Below are 11,141 nucleotides of genomic sequence, written 5' to 3' on the forward strand. Positions count from 1 at the left end.
CGCCAAGAAGGTTTTATAACCCATCGTGGGGAATACTTAACCATAACCCTCGGACTAACGTGTTAGTCCTTGAGGGGTGGATTTGTGTTTCTTCATTGGCGCCATCCGTGCATATAGCTAGAACAGTAACTCGAAAATCACTCTATTCTTGATTCAGATGAGTGGCAAAACCACACCGAAAGAGGTTGGCCAAAACCCAAAGGCCAACCAAGAAGGAAATATGGAAATCTTGGACGTCACTGGTACCTGTGAAGGTTTTGCTAACGCTCGACCCTTCACCCTACCATAACGGAGAAAGAAAAAACTAAAACACGTCCCAAAACAACCATGCCACCAGACATAATGGCATTGTTGGAAGCTAAACAACAAAAATAGAGGGACAAGGTCCAAGAAAAAATGGCGGCTATTGTTAAACCTAGAATACTGTTCGATACAGTATCTGGTAGCAACGACGAAGAAGAAGAGTACGAAGAAAACTCTACGCCGATTCGTAAAAAAGCACCAACCGCCAAAACACCACCTGCTCGACAAAATAGCAAAGCAGGAGAAAAGTCACATCGGTCGCTTCCCGAAGCCGACTCACGTCTAGACGATCCAGACTATGAAGATAGTTGGAAAGGTCTAGACAACACCAGGAAACTGGTGAAATATCATCCGGACGATACAGAAGATTTTTCGAAGCCATACCGGCCGATAACATCGGCGGAAAAATCAAAATTTGTAGCCAAAATCGCTGAGGCGGAGTTACCAGAAAATCCCAAAATACCGCCAACAGTGGGCCAGTATGATGGCATCTCAGATCCAGACGATCATTTGCAGACTTTCACAGCTACTAGGCTAGTGTCAGGGTGGACCATGCCGTTATGGTGCCACATTTTCACGCTGACTAGTCGGAGCCCCTAGAGCTTGGTTCGAAAGGCTGCCAGATGGGCAGATTACAAGTTGGGAGGACTTAACGAAAAAGTTCATCCAACAGTTTAGCCAGCAACAACGTCACATCAGTGACCCAGCAGATATCCGGAATGTGGTCAGGAAAGACAATGAAACGTTGGAAGATTTCATTACCAGGTTCAATCAGGAAGGCTTGAACATCGGCGGTGTAAGTGAAGAATTACTGCGCGCAGCCTTCCGCCAGAACGTAAAATGTGACGATCTCATCCGAAACCTTACGGACAGAGATGGCATGCCACAACGGTGGGATGACGTTAGACCGCGGCCAAGAGGTACGCGCGAATGGAGAAAAGTCTGGGGAAAGAACTGGCAAAGAACGATGCCAGAAATGATATCAACAGAGCCCGCCAAGGCAAAAGAATATCCTCCGTATGGTCAAGACTAAATAATGAAAATCAGCAAAAAGAGTCCGCGGCGTATGAGCCCTTCAAAGCCAGACAGAAGGTCCGGCGAATGCATCCAGATGGACTCCGCTGACCAAAAGTTCAGCCCAAATCATGTATACGGAGGGGATCCAACTGAAGAACCGGCACCAATCAGACAAGGGCCCAACACAGACATGAAGAGTTATTGTGACTATCATGAACAACATGGTCACACAACAAATCAGTGTTCTAACCTAAAGGACGCCATTGAAGAGTATGTTAAAAATGGAAAGTTGGACCACCTTGTCAAGAGTATCAAAGGGAGATACAGGCGCCCACCCCCAAGGGATGGCGGAAGGCCATAAAAGAAAATCAAGGACCTCCACGCCAACATGATCTCAGGCAGCATACAATCAAAGAAACGCAGGCAAACTGAACATGCAGTCTGGAAAGAAGATGCAAGTCATCTTCCCGAAAGTAAAGGGAGGGGCGAACAAGAAAGCGCCTCTAGTAATCACAGCTGTATTCGGTCACTACCGAATACCGCGTTTTTTCATCGACGCGGAGGCAACATCTGACATCATGTATTACCAGTGTTTCGACTTGCTGGAAGAAAAAGACAGGCAGCGATTGACACTACTCAATGCTCCGATCGTGGGTTTCAATCAAAGTGTGGAATGCCCGCTAGGGCAGTTGACATTCCCGGTCAAACTAAGTGACGAGGTTCATTCACGAACAGAAGACATGGACTTCGTGGTAATGGAAATCCCCCACCCACATTATGACATAATCCTGGGAAGAGAAGCAATCGGGGACTTCAACGCTAATCCCTCAACAGCTCATGGGATATTGGGAGTGCCAACTCCAACGGGGATAGCAATGATCCACGCCAACAAAGAGTGTAACATAGCAGAAAGAAAAACACCGCCACAAAAGGTGTCAAGGACCATCAAAGAAAGAGAAGTGGAAAAATGGGTACTCAATAAAGAATTCCTAGAACAGAGCATAACCATTGGACCAACTATATCTGAAGAAGCGCGTGCGGCGCTAAAAAGATTATTAATTAAGAGCAAAGATGTCTTCGCTTGGACCCCAGCGGACATGACAGAGGTCCCAAGAAGCAAAGCGGAGCATGAATTAAAGGTCAATTCGGCCTTCATCCCAGTAGTACAGAAACGAAGGAAGATGGGGCCAGATCAGGCAAAAGGCTGTGATGAACAAGTCCAGCAACTGGTTAATGCGGGCATAATCCGCGAGATCTAATACCAAACATGGATAGCTAATCCAATGATGGTGCCCAAAGCAAACGGCCAATGGCGCATGTGTATCGACTTCAAAGATCTCAACAAAGCATGCCCAAAAGATTGTTACCCGCTGCCATAAATCGACCTTAAGGTGGACGCGCTGGTACCCTTTCAGTACAAATGTTTTTTAGACGCATACAAAGGGTACCATCAAATCCACATGGCAGTAAAAGACTAAGAAAAAACGGCGTTCCGGACAAATAGCGGAACATATTGTTACAAGATGATGCCATTCAGCCAACGTCGGGTCTACATACCAGGGATTGATGTATAAAGAATTCAAGTCTCAAATTGGGAGGAATTTAGAAGTTTATATGGACGACCTGGTCATAAAGAGCAAGACGGAGTCAGCAAATTGAAGAGAATTTCAAAACGCTGAGGTCAATCAGCATGAAGCTTAACCCAGGAAAGTGTTCCTTCGGAATGGAAGAAGGGAAATTCTTAGGAGTGATTGTGACAAATGGCGGCTTCAAAGCCAACCCAGAAAAACTAGAGGCAGTGCTGAAAATGCCTTCACCAAAATCTGTCAAACAAGTGCAAACACTGAATGGCCGACTAGAATAGATTCTTGTCAAGTCATGCAGAAAGATCTTTCCCGTTTGTCTCAACTTTGAGAAATTGCCTCAAGAAATCTCAATTCCGATGGACAGAAGAAGCAAAAATGGCATTCCAAGGAATAAAGTCGCGCCTAGCGGAACTACCAACGCTAACGGCCCCAAAAGCTGGAGAGCCATTAGTAGTGGACCTAGCAGCTTCGGAAAGAACAATCAGTGCGATCCTAATGGTGGAAAGAAATGGTGTTCAAATGCCCATTTACTACGTAAGCCACACTTTAGCGGACGCGGAAAAAAGATACTCCACCTTGGAAAAGCTTATTCTATCTCTGGTACAGACAGCGCGGCGCCTGAGAAGATACTTTAAAGGCCATCCAATACACGTTCTCACCAACTACCGCCTACAAAATGTTTTGAGCAAGCTGGAACTGTTCGGAAGACTAGCAAATGGGCGATAGAATTGGGAGAACACGCCATTGAATATAAACCCAAGCCATCAATCAAGGGCCAGGTATTGGCCGACTTCATAGCAGAGATTCCTAAAGAAAAAGAAGAAGAATGCCGAAAAGAGATTGAACCCCCCGTCGATCAACAAAAAGATAAAGTTTGGAAGTTGTTCACGGATGGAGAATCTAATGATGAAGGTGCAGGCGCGGGGCTCAGAATAACCAACCCAGACAGACAACACTTCACATACGCAATACGCCTAGAATTCGAAAGCACGAACAATGAGGCAGGGTATGAAGCGTTGCTGGCAGGGTTACGAATTGCCAAAAAGTTGGAAGCCCAACACTTGGAAGCGCACGTAGATTCGACGCTAGTGGCGAACCAGATTGAAGGCTCATATGACGCAAAAGACGATAAAATGGCGTCTTACTTAGCGCAAGCCAAAGTGCTAATAGCAGCCTTCGCCACATGCAAGATAAAGCACATCAAGAAAAGTGAGAATAAACAAGCAGATGCCCTAAGCAAATTAGCGTCGGTCGGTTTCGAACATCTCGTGAATCGATGTTTTGACAAGGCCTTCGACAATGAACAAAGAAGTTTACGTGTGTTCAGTGGCAGACACAAATTGGATGACAGCAATTGTTACTTACTTCGCGAGAGGTATTTTGCCAGAAAAGAAAGCAGAGGCCAGGAAGATTCGCCACAAAGCATTGAACTACACAATTCAAGATGGCATCTTGTACAGGTGATCATACTTAGGGCCACTTCTCATATGCGTAGATTCGCAAGACGAAAACTATCTGCTGAGAGAAATTAACAAAGGAATATGCGGCGTGCATGTGGGACCAAGAATGGTGGTTGCCAAAATCATGAATACCGGATACTGCTGGCCAGACATGCATGTGGACGCTGAAAAAGAATTAAGGCGATGCAGTGCGTGTCAGCGCCATGTGCCAAATACCCTGCGCCCAAAAAATTCCATGATCCCGGTAACAGCCTCTTGGCCATTCCAGAAATGGGCAATCAATATAACAGGATCGTTTCCCGAGGCGCCAGGGAAGGTGAAGTTTCTTATTGTAGCAATCGATTACTTCACAAAGTGGGTTGAAGCAAAGCCAGTAGCAACAATAAACGCAGCCAGCGTCAAAAAGTTCATATGGGAATTCATCATATGTCGCTTCGGATTACCTATGAATTTGGTCAGCGACAACGGAACGCAGTTTGCCGATCAACACATCCAACGATGGCTAAAAGAGCTTAACATCTCCCAAACGTTCACTTCCGTTGCCCATCCATAAGGAAACGGAGAAGTGGAACGCGCCAATCGAACCATCATAGGCAGGATCAAGAAAAGACTGGCCAATTACAAGTCAAGATGGGTGAATCAATTGCCCCACGTCCTTTGGGCCATATGAACTCAAAGAAATACAAGTAACGCAGAAACACCGTTCAGTTTAATTTACGGTACTGAAGCAATGATCCCTGCCGAAGTTGGCGTCCCATCACCAAGGGTTACACTACAGAATGACAATGAAGCAGAAATGCGTCTAGATCTAATGCTCCTCGAAGAGATTGGCCGCAATAAGGGAGCAAAACTACAAGCGCCAACTAAAAAAGTACTATGATGCAAAAGTAAAAGTGTGTGAGTTCAATGCCGGAGATTACGTCCTTCGCAACAACGAGGCATCAAGAGCGCATGTGCAAGGCAAGCTAGCGCCATCTTGGGAAGGCCCTTATCAAATTAAAGAGAGATTGGGAAAAGGCGCCTATGTCCTGATGCAAATCGATGGCTCACCGATTCCAAGAACATGGAACGCGGCACAGCTGCGAAGGTCTTGCATGTAAATCGATTCCTAAATTGTAAAAACTAGCCAAGGTCTTCTAACAAATTTGAATGGAAACGATACTCCGCATTTCAGAATTTAAGAGAAAAGTTCATTGCATTTATATACAAGTAATTACAAGCGAGTACCGACACCCGCAGAGAAAAAAAAACAAACAAACAGATTACAACTATACAAATCAAAGAGATAGCCTAGTCGACGTCGTTTACACTCTTTCCCGACTGGTCAACAGTGGTTGCACTATCTCCTTGGCCGCCAACAGATGCGGTAGACGGACCAGCCTGAAGGCTCAAGCAGCTTCCTCAACAGCTGCACGCCATTTTCCTCCTTAACATACTGAGCAACTTGAGAAAGAATAGGAAACGTAAGAGAATCATATTCCGTCTCAGCGGCGGTATACCCCGCTTCCACATCAATAGCATGAAGAACATAGGCTTCAGGAGGAAGATTATCACGCAAATGCGTCACAACATCCTGAAAGCTGGTCTTGTGACCAAGTTGCTGGGAAGCAGTAACAAGGGCTCCAACACACTGCGTCAAGTCGTAGTCAGCGATGATGCGTTGGGCAACCTACACGACAAAGAAGTTAGTAAAACAGAAAAGGAATAATCATGTATTTGTGAAATACCTTGCAGATAGCGTGTTTCAACAGCCAATCGCGGTCAGCAGCGGCAGCGGCACATTCAACAGTTAAAGCTCTAATAGTCTCCTCATTAGAGACCAACGTGTCAGCCAGCTTGCCTGCGTCCGCCTTCCTCAACTCAGCTTCCGCCTCCAACTCTTCAATACGCTTGCAAAAAGCAACGTTTTCACTCTCGAGTTTGGCGGAAGCCTCCTTAGCAGAGAGAGCACGGTTGCGTGCATCCGAAAGATCGGCGTTAGACCTCTTGCAGGCAGCCTCGAACTCTTTATAGCGAGCGGCACGCTCTCGGACAGATTCCGCCAAATCTGCCTCAACCTTCGCCAATTTCTCTTCAACATTAATCAAAGCCTGGCGGTGCTCTGATGACTCTTTACCCGCCTTCCAGGCGGTAGCCTCAGTATCCTTCACCAACTGCTCCATCTCTCTCATCTTGGCACTTGCCTCGATCTTCTCCTCATGAAGAGCACAATTTTCACGCATTGATTCAGCGAAACTAGAGAGAGCCTGGACGTGGTGGAAGGAAGCGTCGGAATACAAACTATTCCGAGCCTGGATTTTGCGAGCAATACGCTCGCCGGGAGGAACAACTTGTTCCAAAAGTTCTGTACAAGTGGCTGGGTCTTCAAAATTGGCACCGCAAGTAACCTTCCATCGAGGACGAAAAATCTGATTCGCCTCCACGGGATCACGGGGATCCATATCTACATTCAAAACCCCGTCACTCAACCCGCCACTACTGCCACCGCGGAAATCAAAAAACTTACCATGTACCGTCGCGCCGATATTAAAAGGAGGCGGCGGCACAACCTCGTCACCTTCAAGAAGAAAAACCTTGTCCGGTGAGGACTGACGCGACTTCATGAAATCGGCAATAGAAATACCCGCCGACTCAAAGCTAACCTTAGACGATTCGTCCATAATCGCCTTCATTGGTTCAACAGATGCCGTCGCCTGAAAAAAAGGCTGGAACAGAAGATTTCGCCGACACACGCGCCGTCGTCACAATGGTTTCGGCCTCAGACGGGCCAACCACACCCGTCATCACTGGCAAACTCAGCATCTGTACAGTAGGCGTCGCCTCCAACAAGCTGCCATCACTTGTCATCATCAGCAAACTGGCAAAGGCAGCCGCCAGTGAAGATGCAACAGTAGAAACTGTGGCAGAACAGTCGATGAAGAAATCGCCAAGGTCCCTGGAACATGGACAAAAGGAGATTTAAAAAAGGTGGATCGCGTAAAAAAAATGTTTAATTAGTGACAAACATTATACCTGACTGCTCTTCACAAACCCACCAAGCCGAGGCTTCTTGAAGACGCGGGGTAACTCTTCATCTTCTTCATTAACCACAGGGGCGGACCCCGAATTGTGTGGAATAGTGAACGCCCCGCCCGCTGCGGAGGAAGAAGAAGGTGGGCTGGTATATACGAAATTCGTATCCACAACAATTTCAGAAGCTGTGGCTGCAGAAGACATAAGATCTGTCGCCACCAAAATTGGAGTAGCGACAACCAGACTTGTGTCCAAGAAAAACACAGCAGTCACAGGCTGCGATACTGAAGGGGAGGAGAAGCCAACAGAAACCTGTGCGGAGGTGGTTGGGGAAGATGCCGCGCCAGCATCGGAACCGAGTGCTTCATGCAATGTCGCTGACGAAGATACCGGAGCCCCAAACGAAACGGTGGATATGAGGACGACATCATCATCACCATCCACGGCGTTTCTCGCGGCGGTATCTATCGAAGACACAACAGCCTCCCCACCACTGTGTTGTGCGCCCCTACTACTGCACTTAGGAAAGCGCACAACGTTAGGTCGTCTACCTGAAAAACAAGTCAAAACGTTAGTAAAGAAGCTAACGAAGAGAATGACCAACAATAGAAAATGGTAAATAACTTACCCCCTGATGGTTAACAAAGCTAGGAGGTGGCAGCGGTCGCGGAGCAAGTGATTGCCCCATAGGAAGAGGAAACACAAAGTTTTGGGCAGTCCTCACAAAGATTGGCTCTTCACGAAGACCCAACTCCCTCTGCCTCAGCAACTTAGCTCCCTCAGGCGCGGGTTGCAGAAGGAGCATGGGATCGTCCACCTCTGAAAAAGGAAGTAGGGTTATTACTGTATACATATAGATAAAAGTAAGGGGTAAAATATGATACTAACCCTGACCGCCGTTATGAATTACCAGCACCATCGTCTCATCCTCCCAGATGCGACTCATGCCAAACAACACCAGCGCGCGCTCGGAGTAATGACGGAGTGGGGAAAGGCTGGCCTGCAAAGTGGTGAACCATTCCGAACTGGAATAAGGAGCCACTTTCGGCTCAGCAAGCTCCTTCACATCTGTAAAGTACATGGAATGAGGAACCATGTGCGCAGAAACGTAGAAGAACAAGCTCTTACACTCGTGCAAACTCTGCGGAGCATCCAAAGCAATGGCCTTGGCGTCAAGGTGGGTAAACAAATTATACCACCCCTGGGAGAAGCGCCACCGGTAAAAGGCCGATAACTTGTCAGCCGTTGATGTAATACCAAGGCAATGACAAGTATACTCGAAATGGCGAAGACGAGCCATCCCGAGTGGATGAATCTGGCTGAGGTGCAGCCCAAAAACATCCAAGACATTCAGCAAAAAGCGAGTTAGAGGCAATCAAAAATTGCCCAGGAAGAAGTACTCCCTATACACAGCAATCTTGCCGACAGGAGTCTCTCGAGCCGTCTTGCCCAAGGCAGACAACTCAGGCTCATACTCAGAGCCAAGGTTATAGACCATGACTATGTTATTGAAGTCCTCGGCAGCCATGCGACAACCAACGAACTCCATGGTGTTATTCTTCTTAGCCTTTGAGGATTGGGAAGATTCAGCCATAAAAGAGAAGGGATTCAGGGAAAAAAATGGGGAGGAAAATATGCAGACGAAAGTGAGAAATGATTTTCGAACGGTGCAACCCATCCTTTTATACTAATCGCAATTAATGAAGGAGGAGGGTACGAAAGGGATAGACGACACACGGTCCAATAAGCAAATGCCACGATAATTAAATGACTGTGAAAATGTGTTACATTTGAGCGCGTCACCAGGATTCTCGCCCACTCGCCTGACACAGGCGAAAAAGCTGCACTGCAGAGCAAACGTCGTCAAACTGTCACGTCTAACCATCGTTTCACTGACTTGCATTTAATTCACCCCTCCACGCAAATAACACGTCATCGGCACATGAGTAAAAGATGACAAGTATTGGCAAAAATTGGCCCCGCCATGGGATGATTATCATAAATCACCCGCCAAAAATAGGCTCCGCCATAGGATGATAGTCATAAATCACCCGTCAAAGTAGGCTCTGCCATAGGATGATTATCATAAATCACCCGCCACAAATAGGCTCCGCCATGGGATGATTGTCATAAATCACTCGCCAAAAATAGGCTCCGCAATGGGATGATTGTCATAAATCACCCGCCAAAGTAGGCTCCGCCATGGGATGATTATCATAAATCACCCGCCAAAAATAGGCTCCGTCATGGGATGATTGTCATAAATCACCCACCAAAGTAGGCTCCGCCATGGGATGATTATCATAAATCACCCGCCAAAAATAGGCTCCGCCATGGGATGATTGCCATAAATCACCCGCCAAAGTAGGCTCCGCCATGGGATGATTATAATAAATCACCCGCCAAAAATAGGCTCCGCCATGGAATGATTGTCATAAATCACCCGCCAAAGTAGGCTCCGCCATGTGATGATTATCATAAATCACCCGCCAAAAATAGGCTCCGCCATGGGATGATTATCATAAATCACCCGCCAAACTAGGCTCCGCCATGGGATGATTATCATAAATCACCCGTAAAACTAGGCTCCGCCATGGGATGATTATCTTAAATCACCCGCCAAAATAGGCTCCGCCAAGGGATGATTATTGTAAAGCATCCGCCAAAAATAGGTTTCGCCAAGGGATGATTATCATAAATCACCCGCCACAATATAAGGCAACGACATATTCCAACTATAGACTGATGCTTGTTAAATAACCAACTGTCAGGAAGAATGGTTTTCATTAACCAGACACCCAAATAGGCAATATTGGTAAAAGATGAGCGGAATACAAACGGATGAAAGATACAATAAAAGCAAAAGCCTATGATAAGTACATAGCCCCCCCCCCCCTTGGGAACGGGCAACTATGGACTAGGGGGACTTGTAGAGGTAGAGTATTAAACCCACCATTTAACCAAGTATAACACCCAAACTTAGCTTTACCAGAACGCTGGGCGGATCAGGCAGCGGACAAAATTCCCATGCGCCAGGCGTAGCACAAAGCGCCAAAGTTATATCTCAATATAATATACATTCCCTGACACCTAGGGAATAGTGGCACAAAAGTCTCATAAGCATGGGACAAAAAGATACAATTTACATGGGGATAAACACCCAACCAATGGGGATTAGACAACACACAAAGGACGGTACAAAATAGTACAACATGTCTTGTCAAATGGCCATGATGCCCACCAACTTCCACCAACCTCCACGACCACACGGGTGGAGAATATTAATGGTGGAAAAACCTGACAAGGTAGTTGACCACTCTCTCTCTCCTCCGGCTATAAATACCAATGGATCTCCAAATGGTAAAGGATATACACTCTCATACTATCACTATCAATACATTCTATTTCGTACTATCAAGTACTGATTCTCTCGCCGGATGGTGGTTACGAGAGAATCCCCCCCATTCCTCGTAACGAGCTCACAGTGTTCTGTTTTTTAGGAGACACTCGTCTGCGCCAAGAAGGTTTTATAACCCATCGTGAGGAATACTTACCCATAACCCTCAGACTAATGTGTTAGACCTTGAGGGGTGGATTTGTGTTTCTTCAATATCAATATTGGCCCCGTCAAAATTTCATGCCGAAATATTAACTTCTAAAAATTAAAGGACCAAAGTACAAATACCAAACATGAGAAGTTGGTGCAAGCATAAAATATGGTCGTTCCGAAATATAAAAGTAAAATATTTCGATTTATCTTGAG

This window comes from Bidens hawaiensis, unplaced genomic scaffold (genome assembly GCF_021521415.1).
Source record: "Bidens hawaiensis isolate Kalapana, Puna unplaced genomic scaffold, B.hawaiensis_p1.1 tig00026892_1, whole genome shotgun sequence".
NCBI classification, from domain to species: Eukaryota; Viridiplantae; Streptophyta; class Magnoliopsida; order Asterales; family Asteraceae; genus Bidens; species Bidens hawaiensis.